A 23,290-nucleotide genomic window follows, 5' to 3' on the forward strand; every position below is an offset into this window, starting at 1 on the left:
GCATGTGCATAGCTAGCTTGTTGCTGATACATACAATTATCTAATGCACTAGAATGGTGTTCTATAACATGAACATCATTAAATTTGTTTTCTATACTACCTGGGTTAGTAGTCTCATACTGTAAAAGGGGCACATATGTACCTTGAGCTCTTTTTGTTTTGACTTTCTCACTTAATGATTTCAGTAATGCTTTAGGGTAGCCCTTATTTAAGAACATGGTGGAAAGTAAATCAATTTCTTTGAGAAAATCACTATGGCTAGACACTATTCTTGATGTCATCACAAATTGGCTTTAAAAAGAAAAAAAATCCACATAGTCACCAAACAACACCAATAACCAAAAAAAGAGTGACAGTAAAGGCAAATCAATAAAGCCCAAAGGAAGACTGTAATCCACTCCATACCAATTTAATAGGCACACCAACACAAAACATTAACACCAAACAAATACGTTTTCATTTAGAAAACTTCATCAGATGTGAGATGATGGTTAACTAACAGCTTAAATATCTCCCCTAATTAAAAAATATGCTTTCCATTAAGTAATTAAAATTTTCTTTAAGAAGCTTTAAAAACTTTTTTTATACAAAAAAATAACAAAGAATGTTCAAAACAAATGCAACGTACATTTATATATAAAAATGAAATGTTTTACACATTGACATTAATTAAAACTTTTGTCCCCTAATTCCTGATATAAATACAGATGTGAATACATTTGTAAATTAAGAACTATATAAAATACAGGGAAAACTGCAAAATGTATAGGACACAAGCACCCTCTTGTGGCTATTCATAAAAAATGTTTTATAAAATCATGACAAAGTGTATATAAAAAGACCTGAAAATATCTTAAAATGCAATCTCCATTTGAACATCAAAATCCAACGTTATACAAGGAATGTTAATCAATAGGTTAAAAAATTGATAAAAGTGGTAAAAAAATACTTAAACAATGTAAATAAAGGAAAAACAAGGGGAAAAACAGCCTAAAACCTCACTTGAATGTACCTAACTTTACAATTTGGCTGATCTAAGTTTCAGCAAGGGCATTAATGAAATATTTTCATTTTTCATTGAGAATGGGTGGCTTGTTTGCCTCCAATATGACCTGCTGCCACAACTCTCTATATTCAATTGTCTCTTCCCATAGCCCTCCTCTCATATCAATGTTCACAGTTACTAAATTCCTTTCCTTCAATGACTATACTCCTACTCTACTACGGGAGTTCTTATAAACCACTTTCAAGTTTCCTTTAGACAATTTTTCCAAGTCTGTTGTTGTTGCTTGTCTTTCAGCTTTTGCCGGTAAGGGGTCGCACAGCAGAACTCCGGTCCACTAATGATTGGCAGTACATTTTTACGAAATGCCGAGGTGCCAGCTCGACGCCCAACCTTCAATGAAGACATGCCCATTTACACATGCATGTCTTTCGAAATGCTACCCAACCACGGGGAGGACATGCAGACTCCACACAAAAGGCACTCCCAAGCCAAGCCGAGAATTGAACGGGAGAACCTCTTGCTATGAGGTGACAACTCTACCGCCGTACCACCAAAGGCAGAAAATCTATTCCATTCCCTTTCCATAATTTCTTTGACTAATTTTGAACTGGGATTGAATTCAATAACTAGTGCTCTACCAAAATTTTCATCGAAAGTATCTTGTATCCTGTTTTCTTTAGTCAATTTGACACCCAAGATTGGTTTGAATTTCACACCCCATTCATTCTGAACCTCTTTCTCAACTTGATCTAACAGCCATTCCAGATAACCCCTTGCTTTGAACATTTGTTTTAGGGTTCTCATTTCACTACAAAAATTGCTGCTCTTGGAAGTCATCCTATTTCCCCTAATGTATTCACCTTTGACTATGTTCTTTTTGTAATGAAAAAGGTGAGCACTATTAAAGTGCAAAAAAGAATTTGAGTATGTACCTTTTCTGTATACCCTCGAATTAAATACATTGTTTTCTTTATAAATCTCAATATCAAGGTATTGTAACTTATCCTTACATACTTTAAAAGTAAAACTCAAGAAACTAGTACTTTTGTTTAGAAAGTCAATGAAGGCCTCAATTTGGTTAATCGGTGCCACCCACAGAATACATATATCATCCAAAAATCTTCTATAAAAACTCAAAACAGAAAGTCAATTAACTGCATAACTGTAGTACATTCATTATGGCTTAAAGAACTATCTTCAAACATTAGTTCTTCTAAAAGGTTTAAACAGTCTTCATGAGGTATATTAGGAAACAGATCTACAACGTCAATAGTTAAAAAGATGGTGTTTTCGTACAATAAATCCTGGTTCAAATTCCTTAATAAGTCCCAGGAATCTCTTAGAATGCTCTTTATTTTTACCCATATGTTTTTAAATTTTGAATCTACATATTTAGCAAGGGGTAAGGTTTTTGAACCTTCAGTGGAAACAATAGGCTGAAGGGGGGGATCCAAACCATCCTTATGGATATTCTGTATCCCAAATATTGTGGGTATCCTTGGTTTGTCAACTTTAAAAAATTTGTTGTAAGTCCTATGATCAATTAACCCATCAATAAGTAGTTCCTCAAGTACCATATCAATACGTCTGTATGCTATATTGATTTTGTTCCTAGAGGTACTTGAGTATCTACTGGTGTCCCTTAAAATATCATTCATCTTGCTCTCATAAGTAAAGCAATCCATTAAAACTATTCCTCTTCCCTTATCGGGTTTCATAACCCTTAAGTTCACATCATTCCTAAGTTCCATCAGTGTGTTTTTCTCCATTTGACTCAAATTACACCTTTATTTTACCTTATTAAAATTTCATCTAATCTCCCCTTCCACTAAATTTTCAAATTTTTTTATTTGTGGGTGTAATGGCTGGTTGAATATACTTTCCCTTACTAATTTTGTTGGTTCATGGGTATTGTCATTATTAAATACTGTCTCTAAAATAATTTTCCTAATAAATAACTTAACATCAAGAAGGGTTTTAGTAAGATCACCTTTCTTAAGGGGAATATAGTTAATTCCCTTGCTTAATAAATTAAAAAGTTCTTCCTTTAAAACCACATGACTAAAATTATAAATACTAAAATCGTCCTTAATAAATCTAAAAGGGTTGGTTTCATCCTGAAAGATATTGTGAAAGTCTAAGTCGGGGTGGTTGGTACCTTGAATGTTCAGTACTTCCCCCTCCCCCTTGTTCCTTTCCCCAAAAAACTTGAATACTATTGCATCTCGTAATTGTCCCTATTTCTGAGCCTTTCAGATCTCCTTAAAGGGGGATATTCATTAAAATCATCCAAATCTGAGGGGTGCTCACTCCCTCTATAGTTAACATTCCCTTCTATATAGGTCTCTTCATTAAAATTCTTCCTTTTCCAAAACCTAGTGACAGCCTTGGGCTTAGGGTAAGCCGTGTCATTTTTATACTCCGTGATATCCCTTTCTAATTTTTTTTATTTTCTGTTCAACAAGTCCATCACAGTGTTTGTCTATGTCAACCCTAATATTGTTACATTTATCCCTTTCAGCTGGTATCATGTGCATTAAGTCATTTTTAATACATTCATTCACAGCTTCAGTTTCTTTCAACAAGTCTTTCCTTATTCTTTTGTTTTCAGCAACCATGCACTTTAAAACATCAATCCTACATCTGTTAAAAATGTCTTTTAATTCCTTAGGAACTGTGCTGCCGGGGACAACATTGTTGGGAAATTTATAAACCCTTAACCCGTTCGGCACAATCCCTTCTGAAATACATTCAGCTAGATAACTATTTTCAATGTCCAAAGTTTTAAATTTTTATAAAAGTCTCTCAAAGTTGTCTAGTTGATTTTTATAAGTAACAGCGACAGGCCCAGCTTTGTTTTTAAACTCCATTGAAAAACTAACCTGAAGCCAGTCCTTGAATTCCACTTTGCTGCTTATAGGCTGGGACTGAGAGTTAGAGCATTGCCCCAAGGGAATATGAAGTTCAGCCGCAGTCCCTGTTGTTCCGTTAACTTCGTTGTTCTTTAAGAGAAAAAGGAGTTTGTCCAAAATCCATTCCATTAATAAAATTGTCCTGTAGATTAGTAACTTGTGGAGCAATAGTCTCATTAATTCTGGCATTTTCACACCAACGTGCTCCTTTGTTGTACACTATTTCCTGGTTCCTCCCCTCTTGAGCCTTACTCACTAGCTCAATCATTGACTGGCTCAGGGTTGTAAGTAAATCTATGAGCTGCGATAGTTGGCCAACAAGTTTCCTGATCTGGCCCATTTCCTCTTTGTTAGTCTTTTTGCCGCCATCTCAGCTCAATTTGCCTTCCATGGTAAATCCACCAGTAAAAAGAAAAGAATCCACGTAGTCACCAACAACACCAATAACCAAAAAAAGGGTGACAGTAAAGGCAAGTCAAGCCCAAAGGACGACTGTAATCCACTCCAAATCAATTTAATAGGCATATCAACACAAAACATTAACGCCAAACAAATATGGTTTTCATTTAGAAAACTTCATCAGATGTGGGATGATGGTTAACTAACAGCTTAAATACCTCCCCTAATTAAACAATATGCTTTCCATTAAGTAATTAATTTTTTTTTTTAAAAAGCTTTAAAAACTTTTTAAAAAAAAATAAATAATGTTCAAAACAAATTGAACGTACATTTTATAAATAATAATGAAATGTTTTACACATTGACATTAATTAAAACTTTTGTCCCCTAATTTCTGATATAAATACAGATGTGAATACATTTGTAAAGTGAGAACCATATAAAATACAGAGAAAACTGCAAAATGTATAGGACACTAGCATCCTCTTGTGGCTATTCATAAAAAATGTTTTATAAAATCATTACAAAATGTATATAAGAAGACCTGAAAATATCTTAATATGCAAGCTCCATTTGAACATCGAAATCCAACGTTATACAAGGAATGTTAATCAATAGGTTAAAAAATTGATAAAAGTGGCAAAAAATACTTAAACAATGTAAATAAAAGAAAAAGAAGGGGAAAAAAACAGGCTAAAACCTCACTTGAATGTACCTAACTTTACAATTTTGCTGATCTAAGTTTGAGCAAACCGTTAATGAAATATTTTCATTGAGACCGGGTGGCTTGTTTGTGACCTGCCACCACAACTCTCTATATTCAATTGTCTCTTCCCATAGCCCTCCTCTCATATCAATGTTCACCCCTTCTATGACAAAAAATACAAAATAAGCATTGGGACAGTCTTGTTTATGTTTTACAAAGCATTAGTCCCTTTTTGTACCTGGATGTCACACATGTGTTCATAAATCCTCCTTTTCAATTTGCGTTCAGTTTTTCCCACATAAAATGCTTGACATATCACTCACAATGCTAAGTAAACTAGGCCTTTCGAATCACAGTTACTAAATTCCTTTCCTTCAAGGACTATACTCCTACTCTCCAGAAAAATACTTTCCTTATTTATAATGTATGGACACTATGGACAGTGTCCACATTTGAAACTACCCTTTCTTTTATTGTTATTTATACACCCTACTTTAAAATTTGATTCCAAGAGAGTTTTCAAACTATGGGAGTTCTTATAAACCACTTTCAAGTTTCCTTTAGAAAATTTTTCCAAGTCTGTAAAGGTAGAAAATCTATTCCATTCCCTTTCCATAATTTATTTGACTAATTTTGAACTGGCATTAAATTCAACAACTAGTGCTCTACCAAAATTTTCAAGGAAAGTATCTTGTATCCTGTTTTCTTCAGTTAATTTGACACCTAAGATTGGTTTGAATTTCACACCCCTTTCATTCTGAACCTCTTTCTCAACTTGATATAACAGCCATTCTGAATAACCCCTTGCTTTGAACATTTGTTTTAGGGTTCTCATTTCACTACAAAAATCGCTGTCCTTGGAAGTCACCCTACTTCCCCTAATGTATTCATCTTTGACTATGTTCTTTTTGTAATGAAAAGGGTGAGCACTATTAAAGTGCAAAAAATAATTTGAGTATGTACCTTTTCTGTATACCCTCGAATTAAATACATTGTTTTCTTTATTAATGTCAATGTCAAGGTATTGTAACTTATCCTTATATACTTTAAAAGTAAAACTCAAGAAACTGGTACTTTTGTTTAGAAGGTCAATGAAGGCCTCAATTTGGTTAATCGGTACCACCCACAGAATACATATATCATCCAAAAATCTTCTATAAAAACTCCAACAATGCTTGTAAATTGATTCCAACACCATTTTTTCTTCCCACTAAGCTAAAACCAGGTTGGTGTAGGTAGGGGCACATGCTGCCCCCATCGCTACGCCCTTTACATGATGGAAATATTCACCCTTAAAGTAGATGAAATTATACTTTAACAGAAAGTCAGTTAACTGCATAACTGTAGTACATTCATTATGGCTTAAAGAACTATTTTCAAACATTAGTTCTTCTAAAAGTTTTAAGCCCTCTTCATGCGGTATATTAGAAAACAGATCTACAACATCAATAGTTAAAAAGATGGTGTTTTTGTACAGTAAATCCTGGTTTAAATTCCTTAATAAGTTCCAGGAATCTCTTAGAATGCTTTTTCTTACTACCCATATGTTTTTAAATTTTGAATCTACATATTTAGCAAGGGATAAGGTTTTTGAACCTTCAGCGGAAACAATTGGCCGAAGGGGGGGATCCAAACCGTCCTTATGGATTTTCGGTATCCCAAATATTGTTGGTATCCTTGGTTTGTCAACTTTTAAAAATTTATAAGTCGTATGATCAATTAACCCATCAATAAGTAGTTCCTCAAGTACCATATCAATACATCTGTATGCTATATTGATTTTGTTCCTAGTGGTACTTGAGTATCTACTGGTGTCCCTTAAAATATCATTCATCTTGCTCTCATAAGTAAAGCAATCCATTAAAACTATTCCCCCCTCCATTATCGGGTTTCATAACCCTTAAGTTCACATAATTCCTAAGTTCCATCAGTGTGTTTTTCTCCATTTGACTCAAATTACACCTGTATTTTACCTTATTAAAATTTATTCTAATCTCCCCTTCCACTAAATTTTCAAAATTTTTTATTTGTGGGTGTAATGGCGGGTTGAATATACTTTTCTTTACTAATTTTGTTGGTTCATGGGTATTGTCATTATTAAATACTGTCTCTAAATTAATTTTCTTAATAAATAACTTAACATCAAGAAGGGTTTTAGTAAGATCATGTTTCTTAAGGGGAATATATTTAATTCCCTTGCTTAATAAATTAAAAAGTTCTTTCTTTAAAACCACATGACTAAAATTATAAATACTAAAATCGTCCTTAATAAATCTAAAAGGGTTGGTTTCATCCTGAAAGATATTGTGAAAGTCTAAGTCGGGGTGGTTGGTACCTTGAATGTTCAGTACTTCCCCCTCCCCCTTGTTCCTTTCCCCCAAAAGCTTGAATACTATTGCATCTCGTAATTGTCCCTATTTCTGATCCTTTCAGATTTCCTTAAAGGGGGATATTCATTAAAATCATCCAAATCTGAGGGGTGCTCACTCCTCCTATAGTTAACATTCCCTTCTATATAGGTCTCTTCATTAAAATTCTTCCTTTCCCAAAACCTAGTGACAGCCTTGGCCTTAGGGTAAGCCGTGTCATTTTTATACTCCGTGATATCCCTTTCTAATTTTTTGATTTTCCGTTCAACAAGTCCATCACAGTGTTTGTCTATGTCAACCCTAATATTGTTACATTTATCCCTTTCAGCTGGAATCATGTGCATTAAGTCATTTTTAATACATTCATTCACAGCTTCAGTTTCTTTCAACAAGTCTTTCCTTATTCTTTTGTTTTCAGCAACCATGCACTTTAAAACATCAATCCCACATCTGTTAAAAATGTCTTTTAATTCCTTAGGAACTGTGCTGCCGGGGACAACATTGTTGGGAAATTTATAAACCCTTAACCCGTTCGGCACAATCCCTTCTGAAATACATTTGGCTAGATAACTATTTTCAATGTCCAATGTTTTAAATTTATATAAAAGTCTCTCAAAGTTGTCTAGTTGATTTTTATAAGTAACAGCGACAGGCCCAGCTTTGTTTTTAAACTCCGTTGAAAAACTAACCTGAAGCCAGTCCTTGAATTCCACTTTGCTGCTTATAGGCTGGAACTGAGAGTTAGAGCATTGCCCCAAGGGAATATGAAGTTCAGCCGCAGTCCCTGTTGTTCCGTTAACTTCGTTGTTCTTTAAGAGAAAAAGGAGTTTGTCCAAAATCCATTCCATTAATAAAATTGTCCTGTAGATTAGTAACTTGTGGAGCAATAGTCTCGTTAATTCTGGCATTTTCACACCAACGTGCTCCTGTGTTGAACACTGTTTCCTGGGTTCCTCCCCTCTTGAGCCTTACTCACTAGCTCGATCATTGACTGGCTCAGGGTTGTAAGTAAATCTATGAGCTGCGATAGTTGGCCAACAAGTTTCCTGATCTGGCCCATTTCCTCTTTGTTAGTCTTTTTGCCGCCATCTCAGCTCAATTCGCCTTCCATGGTAAATCCACCAGTAAAAAGAAAAGAATCCACGTAGTCACCAACAACACCAATAACCAAAAAAAGGGTGACAGTAAAGGCAAGTCAAGCCCAAAGGACGACTGTAATCCACTCCAAACCAATTTAATAGGCATACCAACACAAAACATTAACACCAAACAAATATGTTTTCGTTTAGAAAACTTCATCAGATGTGGGATGATGGTTAACTAACAGCTTAAATACCTCCCCTAATTAAAAAATATGCTTTCCATTAAGTAATTAATTTTTTTAAAAAGCTTTAAAAACTTTAAAAAAAAAATAAATAATGTTCAAAACAAATTCAACATACATTTTATCAATAATAATGAAATGTTTTACACATTGACATTAATTAAAACTTTTGTCCCCTAATTTCTGATATAAATACAGATGTGAATACATTTGTAAATTGAGAACCATATAAAATACAGAGAAAACTGCAAAATGTATAGGACACTAGCACCCTCTTGTGGCTATTCATAAAAAATGTTTTATAAAATCATTACAAAATGTATATAAGAAGACCTGAAAATATCTTAATATGCAAGCTCCATTTGAACATCGAAATCCAACGTTATACAAGGAATGTTAATCAATAGGTTAAAAAATTGATAAAAGTGGCAAAAAATACTTAATGTAAATAAAAGAAAAAGAAGGGGAAAAAACAGGCTAAAACCTCACTTGAATGTACCTAACTTTACAATTTTGCTGATCTAAGTTTGAGCAAAGGATTAATGAAATATTTTCATTGAGACCGGGTGGCTTGTTTGTGAGCTGCCGCCACAACTCTCTATATTCAATTGTCTCTTCCCATAGCCCTCCTCTCATATCAATGTTCACCCCTTCTATGACAAAAAATACAAAATAAGCATTGGGACAGTCTTGTTTATGTTTTACAAAGCATTAGTCCCTTTTTGTATTTGGATGTCATACATGTGTTTATAAATCCTCCTTTTCAATTTGCGTTCAGTTTTTCCCACATAAAATGCTTGACATATCCCTCACAATGCTAAGTAAACTAGGCCTTTCGAATCACAGTTACTAAATTCCTTTCCTTCAAGGACTATACTCCTACTTTTCAGAAAAATGCTTTCCTTATTTATAATGTATGGACACTATGGACAGTGTCCACATTTGAAACTACCCTTTCTTTTATTGCTATTTATACACCCTACTTTAAAATTTGATTCCAAGAGAGTTTTCAAACTACGGGAGTTCTTATAAACCACTTTCAAGTTTCCTTTAGAAAATTTTTCCAAGTCTGTAAAGGTAGAAAATCTATTCCATTCCCTTTCCATAATTTCTTTGACTAATTTTGGACTGGCATTAAATTCAACAACTAGTGCTCTACCAAAATTTTCATTGAAAGTATCTTGTATCCTGTTTTCTTCAGTTAATTTGACACCTAAGATTGGTTTGAATTTCACACCCCTTTCATTCTGAACCTCTTTCTCAACTTGATATAACAGCCATTCCGAATAACCCCTTGCTTTGAACATTTGTTTTAGGGTTCTCATTTCACTACAAAAATCGCTGTCCTTGGAAGTCACCCTACTTCCCCTAATGTATTCATCTTTGACTATGTTCTTTTTGCAATGAAAAGGGTGAGCACTATTAAAGTGCAAAAAATAATTTGAGTATGTACCTTTTCTGTATACCCTCGAATTAAATACATTGTTTTCTTTATTAATGTCAATGTCAAGGTATTGTAACTTATCCTTATATACTTTAAAAGTAAAACTCAAGAAACTGGTACTTTTGTTTAGAAGGTCAATGAAGGCCTGAATTTGGTTAATCGGTACCACCCACAGAATACATATATCATCCAAAAATCTTCTATAAAAACTCCAACAATGCTTGTAAATTGATTCCAACACCATTTTTTCTTCCCACTTAGCTAAAACCAGGTTGGTGTAGGTAGGGGCACTTGCTGCCCCCATCGCTACGCCCTTTACATGATGGAAATATTCACCCTTAAAGTAGATGAAATTATACTTTAACAGAAAGTCAATTAACTGCATAACTATAGTACATTCATTATGACTTAAAGAACTATTTTCAAACATTAGTTCTTCTAAAAGTTTTAAGCCCTCTTCATGCGGTATATTAGAAAACAGATCTACAACGTCAATAGTTAAAAAGATGGTGTTTTTGTACAGTAAATCCTGGTTTAAATTCCTTAATAAGTTCCAGGAATCTCTTAGAATGCTCTTTCTTATTGGTTTCTTCCAGAAAGATATTGTGAAAGTCTAAGTCGGGTTTGTTGGTAACTTGAATGTTCAGTACCTCCACCTCCCCCTTGTTCCTCTCCGTCGAAAATTTGAATACTGTTGCATCTCGTAATTTTCCCTATGTACGTTGTACGTTGAATTTGTTTTGAACATTCTTTGTTATTTTTTTATATAAAAAAAGTTTTTAAAGCTTTTTAAGGAAATTTTTAATTACTTAATGGAAAGCATATTTTTTTAATTAGGGGAGGTATTTAAGCTGTTAGTTAACCATCATCCCACATCTGATGAGGTTTTCTAGACGTAAACGTATTTTTTGGCATTAATGTTTTATGTTGGTGTGCCTATTAAATTGGTTTGGAGTGGATTACAGTCGTCTTTTGGGCTTTATTGATTCGCCTTTACTGTCACACAAATTTGCTTTAACAACTGCCCGCTTTTGATGTTGTGGATGGCAGCTGGTATAATGTATAAACATATTAGAATATGTGGGATTCCAATAGATTTGGAAAACAAGTCTTAAGCTCCCTATTTTATTTTCTTAGTTGGACATCTAAATATGCAAATGAATCCTGGCCTACATTATGCATGAATTTTAAAAACAACTGTAGCATTGTTCATGTATGTTATAAAATCATCAATTTTATTCACACTGTCTGTCCAAGCTATAATAATATCATCCAGAAAGTGTGTGTACATGCTCGAAGAATCTCTACAATGGCTGTTAAAAACTTCTCCTCCCATGAGATCATGACTATATTTGTATACAAAGACCTACAAGCTGCTCCCATTGTATTACCTTTATTTTGATGACAATACTGGCCTTCAAAACAATAATAATTATTATGTAATACAATGTCCATCAAAGCACTGAGTACATTATTTTTACTCTGTGACAATTTAAAATGTTTAGCTAAATATTCTGTAAACCATTGAAGGCAAATTGTGTGTGGGATGCATCTGAATAAATCTTTCACCTCAGTAGTAATAAAAGTAATTTCTGAAACATTACTTAACTGGCTTGGTCTTTTTAAAAACTCCCAAGATTCTTTGCAAATATCAAAAAAGGAAAGCAACCACACTGCTAGGTAGATCTCCCATCAACAAAACAAATGTATATGAAGAAAAATAATGAGAGGTCTAGCCACAATGATACACTCCAAAGAATCTCTCAAAAATCTCAAGCTCCAAGATAAAATCCAAATACGATTTATTGAAGTACAAAAAAGATGAGCACTTTCCATAGTGTGACCTACGCTTCATCAGATAACATTCAGTAAACTTCTTTGCATTTAAATACTCATATGCATGGGAAAACTCTTCCAAATAAAGCAATTAGTCAATTAAAAAACAGCTGAGGAGGCAAATCTTATGGAAACTTTATTTATAAGTAGAGGATATGAACCAAATATGGTAAGAACTATAAGAAAAAACATCTTGGGTGACAATGATCCCCCACATATGGACCATGCTGTTTCATCTAAAGAAAATATTAATTACAGAACTCCTAATAGGTTAAATAATGTAAACAATATGATTAGTTATACTATAAAATACACCAGTGACATTTATAAAGTACAGCAAATAATCTATAATAATTGGAACGTTCTTACTATGGATGCACATATTAAACAGATTGTAAGCAATAAACCAAGATTTTTATACAGAAATAGCAAGAATCTCAAGCAAATTTTATGCAATGACCATTGCAATAAGAAAATTTTAGACACTTCTACACCAATGCCTTTAGGTACTTTTGCATGTCAACAATGCAATAGATGTAGCTACATCACCAAAATACAGATATATAAACATCCTAATATTGATTTTATTTTTGTTCCTAAATTTTATGCCAACTATAACACACGCAACCTTGTTTATCTTGCTAATTGCATGGTTTGTCAAGCCTTTTATGTGGGCTTGACTAAAAGAAGATTACAGGATAGGATTTACAACCACCTATATGATATTCACAAGGGTAATGAAATAAATGCATTAGCAAAACATATATTAGATTATTCCACCCATAGGTTCTGCTTTAGAGTGTTACAGATAGTTCAACACAATCAAAGAGGTGGAGATCCCGACAATGATTTGGCCCTGGCTGAACTGAATTGGATCCTAAGACTTAGTGCACATCTGCCTCCAGGACTTAATAATTATTTGTCAATCAAACCTGTTTTAGTTGGTAGAAAGTAGAATTTTTTAAAGCATTTTTAAGTATGAATATAGATGCTTATGTTATTCCTTAAAATGCAATCTTGAATTGATCTGTTCTAGACATGTCATTTATCACCCATATTAAGATATATTATAACATCTATATACTTTATATAATTAATTCATAAATACACATATATAACGTACATGATATAATATAACTTATTAAATACATAACTTTTTTATTACATTTATTATTTATATTTATATTAATATTTATATTATTATTATAAATAATATTCACTCATAGATTATGTTTATGAACAAATATATTTAGATACTATACAATTAACAACTATAGTTACTATTATATATGTGGATGTTATTATATAATTTACAAGTTAAATATATACTTTCATATATATATATATATATATATATATATATATATATATATATATATTATCTATATATATATATATATAAAACATAAAACAATATTTAGTAATATCATTAACATTTAAATATATTTAAGTTTATTTTATATTTATATAACTTTAGTATTGGATTCTAGTGACTAACCATTCATAAGGAGGTTTGACTAAGTAACGCCAAACAACAGATCAATATAACAGCTTATTCATTCTATTACCTATTCTATTGCTTATTATCTATATATGCATTTTGATACCTAGAGTATTGTTTTTTAAGTAAGATACATATGTATAACAATGAAATCAGCTGTTTTTTAATTGACTAATTGATTTATTTGGAAGAGTTTTCCCGCGCATATGAGTATTTAAATGCAAAGAAGTTTACTGCATGTTATCTGATGAAGCGTAGGTCACACTACGCGAAAGTGCTCATCTTTTTTGTACTTCAATAAATCGTATTTGGATTTTATCTTGGAGCTTGAGATTTTTGAGAGATTCTTTGGAGTGTATCATCGTGGCTAGACCTCTCATTATTTTTCAGTCTTTGCAAATATGATAGATACTATAAACATCCTGGTTCAACATTTTGTCAATGTATTGTACTATAAAACTTGTTTTTAACATGCCCATATCAAAAATAGGTCAAAAAGGTAGGCAATCAGCATTTTTATGGATTTGGGGCATGCCAAATATTGCTGAAATTTTTGGTTCCTTAACAGACAAAAATTTGAATTCATCCAATTGGATTTCACCCTGCATGAGCATGTCATATAAAACAGCATCAATTTTGTGGTATACAACATGTATCTCATTAATAGATACTTCTGTATAAGCACTATCATACAACAGATTAAACATATGTTGCTTGTAGTCTAACTGATACATGACTACTAAACCTTACCATTTATCTGGGCACATAAATCGCAGATTGTTTTCTCTTTGTAAGTCTTTCAACATATCATGCTGCTGTTTAGAAAGATTGTGCCAAGAAAGTGGGGGATTAGAATTTCTCAAATACCTAATGTCCATTTCAGAAACCTGCTCAAATAGTTTAAGGGTGGAATGAAGCTCAGGGTTGACTGTTAGGAATATGCAAAACACTTGGTTTTTATGCAGTATAGTTTTTGTGGGCCATCAAATACTGAATATTTAGTTTCTTGATGTACTGTGCATGTATATGGGATTTACATTCCCATGCTTACACAGTACATCAGTGCTGTGGAAAGGAAGCAATGGAGAAAGGAAGATCTCCATTGCTTTTTTATTTTATTTATTTATTTTTTATCAAATTTCTTTTTATTAAATATTTGTTCACAAAATATGCAGAAAAAGATAAACAATACATATAAATGTGGTACAGTTGATGTTACAGAGTGCATACCATAAGCAAGTAATAATAGTTTTTGCCCACTTTACCCATTAAAATTCAAATTAGGTAGAATTACCATTTGTGTTACTACAAGGATATGGTTATATTATGTTAGTCCAATAACTTTTATCATATAGCAGTTCTCTTGTACATTATTTTACAACTGCAAGCAATATTAGAGGTATAACATCAACCTATATAATGATAATCTACTCTACTAAACCTTATATACATATATACAAATATGTCACCTTAATTATTGTGGTTACTAATCTCAACAAAGTGATGTGTTTACTATCCTTATATAATTAGTATTTAACATACTGTTTATGACAGAATATCAATTAATGCTTTGCAGTACCTTTGACAGGAGGTTTGGTTCTTCTGACTTTTTTTATAAGGCTTCTTGGCCCATATATGTTTTTTTGGCATGCTTTTGTATTCTGACCAGGTTAGTCTTGATCTGTCTATCTAGTTTTTTGCTATGTAAGCTTTTACTAGGGTGCATAGTGTTATTATAATGTGTTTAGAGAAATTATTATTATTGCATTTGAATATATGCAGTATAGCTGTCTCCCATGACAACGTGAATTTTGGATACCCTGATTTCTCTAAAAGGAATCTTAGTGAGCACCATAGTTTATAAACTGTTTTGCAGCTCCAAAAGATGTAGAGGATATCTGCCTCTTTGTTAGGACAGAAGGAGCAATAGGGTGACTTGGATGGATTGAATTTGTTAAGGTGGACAGGTGTATGCTAGGCATTGTTGAAGATCATGATCTGTGTATATATTAACTTTTTGTATGGTGTCAGTTTCATAGTATTTCTAATAGCTAATTCCTTTTGATTGTCTGTTATGGTGTTATCTTTTCTTTCCCAAAACTTTGAAAAAAGAATAGTACTTTGATATTTAATATTTGCTATTGATCTATATATATTTGATATCATTTTCTTTTTACTTAAGAGCAATTTTAGAACTTGTTGTGCTAAATTGACATCTTGCTCGACTACACTGATATCTTTGGTTAAACATACTTACTAAGTATAATATTTTAATTATCAGGTTATTTTTATTGCTAGCTTTAATTAGTTTCATGATATTTTCCATTGGAAGTTTTTTTAATTGGTAAAAATCCCATACTGTATATTTTTTTATTAAAGGGTATTTATCTAGATTTACCATAGTGTTTGCTAGTTTTATATCTGGGTTGTTATGTATTGGTTGCAAAAGTGTAATTGTGTCTTAATTTTTTTGATATCAGTAGCTTCTTAAAAATTTCACAGTTGTTTATTAAGATTGGGTGAATTTTTATTGTCTTATGAGTTTCTTGTTTTAAGAAGGGAATCGTTTTTGGATTAACTTTATAAATTATAATATCCCAGTGACATAATTTAATCTATAATGAGTACCATTCATTTCCTAATGAGTCATGATTTGCTATCTGCATGATGTGACTTACGTTAATAATTTCATAGAACAACTGAAAATCAGGAAGGCCTAGGCCTCCTTTTTCTTTTGTGGGTATTAGCTTATTATACCTATTTCTTGCACTTTTTGGGTACCATATGAACTTTGCCAGTCGAACTTTTATATTGTTGAAGAAGGTAACTGGAATTTTCATGAAAGTGGCATTCAGATGGTATAAAATCTTAGGCAATATGTTCATTTTTATAACTGAAGCTTTTGATAAGGTAGATAATTTAAGCTTTTCCCACCTACTAATATTACCTTCTATATTTGACCACATTTTACCTATATTATTATTGAACATATCTGATTGTGTATGGTTAAAATGTATGCCTAAATATTTTAACATTAGTCTCTGGAAAGTAAAATTCTTTATGTCCCAGTGGGTTAATTGGACAAATGATTGACTTCTTAGGATTAATTTCATAGTTGGATACCATGGAAAACTTATCTATGGATGACAGGATTTTATTTAAATCAGTATTGGGATATTGAAAGTAAATATTGAGATCATCTGCAAAAGCTATGTATTTTATTTGAGTTTTTGATACAGAAATAAGATGATGGCATGTTTTCTGGGTAATTTGCAGTAGCAATGTTTCTATATAAAAATTAAACAGGTTTGGTGAGAGTGGGCATCCCTGTCTGGTTTTGTTAACTATTTGTATTGGGTTAGAAGTGTTCTTATTAATATAAAGTGTTGTAGTTGCTTTAGTATATAATGTTTTAATCATTGTTATGCATTCTTTTGGGAGTCCAAATTGATAAAGTACAAAGAGGAGGAATTTTTGATTGACTCTTTCAAAGGCTTTTGTTGCATCCACTGATAATGTGTATTTAGGGGATTTGTCCTTGGCACATATGTGGTTAGGGCATCAATGGTTAATGTGTTGTCCTTTACTTGTCTCTGACTCATAAAGCCTAGCTGTTCAGGTGGTATTATGACTGGGGCTACTTTCTGTATCCTTTGTGCTAAAATTGTTAAAATATCTTAATATTCAAATTTATCAGAGCTATAGGTCTATAGTTGTTCGGATTTGTGAGATCTGTATTCAGTTTTGGGATAAGTATGGTTTTGAAGTTGTTCAGATAAAGGTCCGATATCACAACTTTTATTATATAGTTGTATAATTTTCGAAGTATTGGTGTTATTTGTTGCTTAAAATGTTTATAAAATTCCCATCAGGACCAGGAGCTTTCCCATGTTTTAATTTACCAATAGCCTTACTTACTTCCTCGTCTGTTAATGGGCTTTTGAGATTATTAGATTGAGATTTAGTAACCTGAGAGAATTCTAAGTTATTCACAAAGTTTTGGAATAGGTTGTCATTAATATGATCTTGTGGACCATAAATGGTTTGAAATATTTCTACAAAAATCCCTATTATTTCAATATCAGAGTTATAAGTATTGTCTTTACATTTTATTTCTTGCATTTTACAAGTGGTGTTCCTTACATTGATAAGTCTTGCTAACATTTTGGAAGGGATTTGCTCCCACTCTGCATATTTGTGTAGCATTCTAAGTTCTGTAAATGTATATTGTTGCATTAGAATCTCATTTAACTGTTCCTGTAGACTTGCTATTTGTTTTTCAGTAGTAAGAGTGCAATTTCTTTGTAGTTCAAGTTCAAAATGTCTTAGCTTACTTTCTATTTTACTTATATTTTCCCTTCTTTGTTTTTTTGTAATATGAAGCTTTTTGGATGAGGGTACCCCTACCTGCAACTTTAAAGGCTGCCTATTAAATATCCAAAGGGATATCACTGTTTGCAAAGTTTTCATTTAAGTGCATAAGAGAATTTATAATCTCTTGTTCCACGTCTTTAATTTTTAATAGGTTTGAGTTTAATGTCCAGTTTAATGTAATGTGTGTAGTAAAAACAGTTTTATTTTGTGTTATTATTAGATTTATTTTTGAATGGTCTGATAATGATCCAGGTTCTGAGTTATACTGTACATCATAATGAGCAAAGCTTTGAGAAATTAGAAATAGGTCAATTCTAGACCAGGATTTATGGTATGGGAAGAAATATGTGTCTCTGGTACCTAGACTGTCTGTGTTGTTAAGTTGAAAGGGATCTGTTAGGTTGAAATCTTCAATTAGTTCTGATAACAACATTGTGGCTTGGGGTGATTGAGTATAATTTTTACTCGATCTATCTTTGAGTGGATTAATTGTTATATTCCAATCTCCGCCAATTATAATCAGATGATCTGGGTGGTTATTTAGTAAGTTATAAATTTCTATTATGAAATCAATTGGATAGTTACAAGAACCATAAACATTACAAAGTAATACAGGTTTTTTTGGATGTTGGAAGCAAACGTGAAATAGCACCATCTCCCTTTAGTATCACAACTATGTTTAATGATGTTCCCTTTAAAAGATTTCTTAATTATTATAGCTGTACCTCTTGATGAGGTACTGTCCCCAGCTGCTATTATTTTCTGAATCCATTTAGTGTTTTTTTCTGTTCCCTTGTCCCATTGTTCCATAGTCATATGAGTTCCCTGCAAAAAAGTTATATCTGTCTTCGACTTGTTTATGAGGTGCATAACTAGCTTTTTCTTCTTAATGTCCTGTAAGCCATTTACATTCCATGAGGCTATGTTAATCATCTTGTGTGAGTATTATTTTAGATAATCCTGTACCTGAATTAACTATGTCTGTTATGGGGGATCTTCATCAAAGCATTTTGAGTAAAGGTTACTGTGTGTTGAGAAATAATGGCATGAGATGAGAAGGTGACATAACTCTCTTTCAGAATTTCCTTAGTGCCTGACCACTTACCACTATCTTCTGAAAGACAAAGGTTGATCCAGTAAACAAGTAACATATACATCATTCTAGAATTGAAAAAGCAAACCCTATATACAATTTTAACTATCTTACAGTTAATATTTTGCATTCCAAAAAACATCACAACACTGCTAGGTTAAACATCACCCAAACAGCAGCTTAAATGAGATAACAAATATAGATGTTATTAACCCAATTAAGCAGTAGGGGTAAGTTGTGGCTTGTAATGTCATATTTCAATATATATATATATATATATATATATATATATATATATATATATATATATAACTTTATAGATGTAACCATGTGGCTAAATATCTTTTATCACAAATCCTTCTGTTGAGTGATATATAGTTCAGACATTAGAACTTTTTTTAGTAGAACAACGGACTCTGCTACTACATATTGTATTATGCAGATATATTATGAGTATATGTTATAAGTACCCTTCTTATGTTCCTCCTATATAAGCATATAAAAAAAATCAAGATATATCTCCACTATATGCTTCATATTAAAATGCATCTAGTACACAAAATGTTACTTGATCTTCTCTGGTATTCTGACTAATACTAGCCCAATGAAAGAGAAAAAAAAAACCTGATGAATGAGCATAAAGTAATTTGTTATTTACAATAGTATATCAGCCAAGTCCAAGCTTGTAGTGCATCTTTCTTCATAAGCCATCTTATTCTGGAGGGATCACTTTAACCTTAGCTTTCTTATTCAGTTCTTGTTTAAAACTTGCTTTCTTCTTTTGCATTATCCAATTGCCAGTAATTACATAAATATTCTTCTTCGATAACTGCTTTTAAAGGCTTACAGTTAGTGAATTAAGGAAGTTTGCAGTACCTGTGTTTTTTTTGAGCAATGAATTGTTCTTTTTCAAGAAGAATAGATGCCTCTCGATTTTCAGCCTTGTAATACTGCAGTTTACTTCCTGGATGGCAATCTGGTCGAGCTATTGGATGTCTTAATACATTCACATGGTTCTTGCTTCTTTTTGGGACTTCTTGGCTGCCATAGACTGGAATTGGCTTTGACATCACTGAATAAGATAATTAACATGTGTGACGCCAGGTCAAAGGTCATGGGATGTCTGATGAGAATCAGCTGCCTGGAAAAATGGCTTTAGAATGTTGCAATGGAAAATAAAGCCCATGGAGACTTTTTCTTACAATATAAAGGTAAAGAATCTTCAGAAACTTCAAAATAATGCATTTAAATACTAGTGACACCCATATTTCATTGGAATTAAGGTCTTTTACAGTTTAAATGCATTTTAAATGCTGATAAGAACAGTATAAATGTTACTTACATTTCCCTGGTTGTTTTAGAGGGATTTCATTGCATGCTTTTAAGAAAGCTGAGTTTGGCTCTTCTTTACTTTTACTTGGTATGCAGATCCCTTGTACTGGAATTGTAGAGAAGCAGGATACTTCGTTACTTCATTTGGAACTTTATTTTGTTTTTTATTAAGTACGCACAGAAAGGTGATAGAATTTGTCTCTGTTGCTTGATAGCTAAGGGTAAGTCCTGTGCAACTGCTATTTTATTGTTTTTTTCAAATGATTTGTTTTTTAGTTTTGCCAGCTTGTAAAACCATGTTAGCATGAGCTGCATTCAGTAATCTCACATATACTTGCCTTGGGGCATTAAGAGTTTGAGATTTTCTTAATGCTCTATGAAATCTCACTATTACAAAGTTTTGTACTGCAGCATTTTTGTCCAAGAGTATTTCAAAGATTTCTGTTATTGCAGTATGCAAAAAGCTTGTTCGTATGATTCAGGGATGCCCTGATAAGCACATTGTTTCTTCTAGATCTTGCTTCTAGAGCTATTATTTTTGTTGCAGTTCAGACATTGTTTTTTCTGTGGCATTAGTACTTCTTCTGATTTCTTCTATTTTGGTTTCATTTTCTATAGTTTTCTCTTCATTTTTCTGTAGCCTAGATAATATTTGATCTAAAGTACTTCCAAAAGCATTTTGTTTTGTAGAAAAGGAGTGTATTTCTTCCTGCAAAGGAGTTAGAGCTCCTTTGAGTTCTTCCATTAAAAAGGATTGTTCAGTCTTCATTCTGGCAGTCTGCTTCTGTAGATCTGTTTGCTGTTTTGCAGTTTTTTTGTCTCTTTGTACAGACGTCTTTCTCTGGTGAAGCTAATTGTGAAAATCTTGTTTTTGATGTTTGAACATCCATTGAGTCCATGTTACTATATTTATCAAAGTTTTTTATTTTCTCTGTGGATTCCTGTAGTTTATCAGTGAGGCCTGAACTTCTTGCAGATATTCCCCTATCAGCACATGTGGTTTCGCAGATACGTATATAAATTCTGTATATTTTACAAAATCTTCCGAAAAGATGTTTTGGTATCCAGTATAGTAGAGTATTTCTTGATTTGTGATGAGTTAGTAGAGGTGCTGAAGCCCTGATTGGGTTAGATTATAACTTTTTGTCAGGAGCTGTCTGAGAAGTGTGCTTCCTAGCTGGCGGCCATCTTGGAATCTGCTTTTGTTTTAATTAAAAAAATATGAAATCTGGAACAGTTCAGACTTATGAGAGAGACAAGGTATAGAAAATGCAAGGATAATCGGGTATGTTTCTCTAGTTTTGCATAACGTACCTGCTTGTCCTTGTATTTTCTTTGTCCCATCTTTCTTGTACTTCTGAAGTCAGATATGTAAGTTAGCTTTTTCTTAAAAGATTAGAAAACTAGCATCTCTGTAGCATATATTAATAGAAGAAAGTCTGGGTGACTGGACTTTTTTCTATTGGTATATGCTAGATTTTACAGCGGGCACGCTGGTTGGGCTGACCAATTAGTGTGCACGTTTTTGAATGTTAATGGTCAGTCATTGTAAAATAACTTGTTTCTTCATACTTAAAAATTGTTATTTTGCTGAAATAATATGATTTTGCATTATTCATCATTATTTACCATAGACATTTCTTTAAAAAAATTTTAACTATGTGCCAAATCATTCTCATGTGGAACAGCATGGAACAGAGAATATTGTAGATTCAAAATGAGGAAAGTTTCTCATAATAAGTTACAGTTGAAAGGTATGCAGTTATGAAAATATTTAAGTAAATCAGCAATGTGTTGAAGTTAATGTAGGAAAGAAATGCAGAATTCCCTGTATTATTGTATTTTTCACATTTACAACATTTGACTCACCTAGAAACTGCAATGCAGGAACTCCAACACCAACCCTTACTACAGTTTGTTTATTATTTTTTCTTAGGCCTGTTGTATGTCTAAAATTCTAATTAGCTTTCCAGATTTCTCTGTCAACTTCTCATGCTGCTCATGATGATATATATGTATGCGTGCAGAGATTTTGGGTATGGGCAATAATGTCCTTATAACTGGTCAAAACACCAAAGCAGTCATGACCATAGCAAGTGTCCAAGCTGCTCTTAAAAATATCTAAACTAGGGATTGCTTTAATTATAATCTGATGGTGTATTCCAGGTGTCAGCTATTCTTCAGAGAACCAATTAGCACATTTGTTATTCATTTATAATCTCCTATACAGGTTGTTCGATGCTTGTCTACTTCTCTTTGAAAACCCCAAACATTCCCAGTGGTATTTCTCAAAATGCCCTATATACCTGAGTAAGATCTCCTCTTAAATATCTCTGTGACATCAGTATAAGTTGTGTGGCACAATTGTACCACTTTCATAGTACAGTGGCATAATCTTATTTACTGACAGCATAAAATAAACAGAGGCTTGCCTCTAAAACAAATAATATATGCCCTTTCCACTGAACAAACAAGCCAAAAGGTGATTTGTTTTGTTGCACCTAGGCTATACAACTTTTGTTCCACAGGAATATTTAATAAATAACTATGCTTTGGATCTTTGAGAAGATGGGGAAGATGATCTAATAGAGCCCCCAGGGAACCCAACACCATATTTGACAATATTGTTTGCTACCTGCAGTCTTCAGTGATTAACTTTGCTAAATAGGTACCAATTGTTTGTCCATAATATCCCCCTGACTGGTCACAGAAATGTACATTTTCATACAAGATGTCTAGGACATGCTGAGCAAGCCTGTTTTAGATCTCTCTATCACTAACTTGCACTAATAACAAGAAAACAAAAGTGCTACTGGAATTTACTACTTATGGTTCCTTTAATCAAATGGGTGGTTGGTTTAAGTGTTTATCAAAATGGTGATGATTAAAAGCAACTGTGTATACATCATTCCTTTGTGGTTCTGTTTTCTTGCAGTTTTGGAACTCATCAGCATAGTACTCTTTGCAGAGATGCTTGAACTGGGTGTCATACAG

The sequence above is a fragment of the Protopterus annectens genome, chromosome 1.part0 (assembly GCF_019279795.1).
Source record: "Protopterus annectens isolate FY-2018-M chromosome 1.part0, PAN1.0, whole genome shotgun sequence".
NCBI classification, from domain to species: domain Eukaryota; kingdom Metazoa; phylum Chordata; order Ceratodontiformes; family Protopteridae; genus Protopterus; species Protopterus annectens.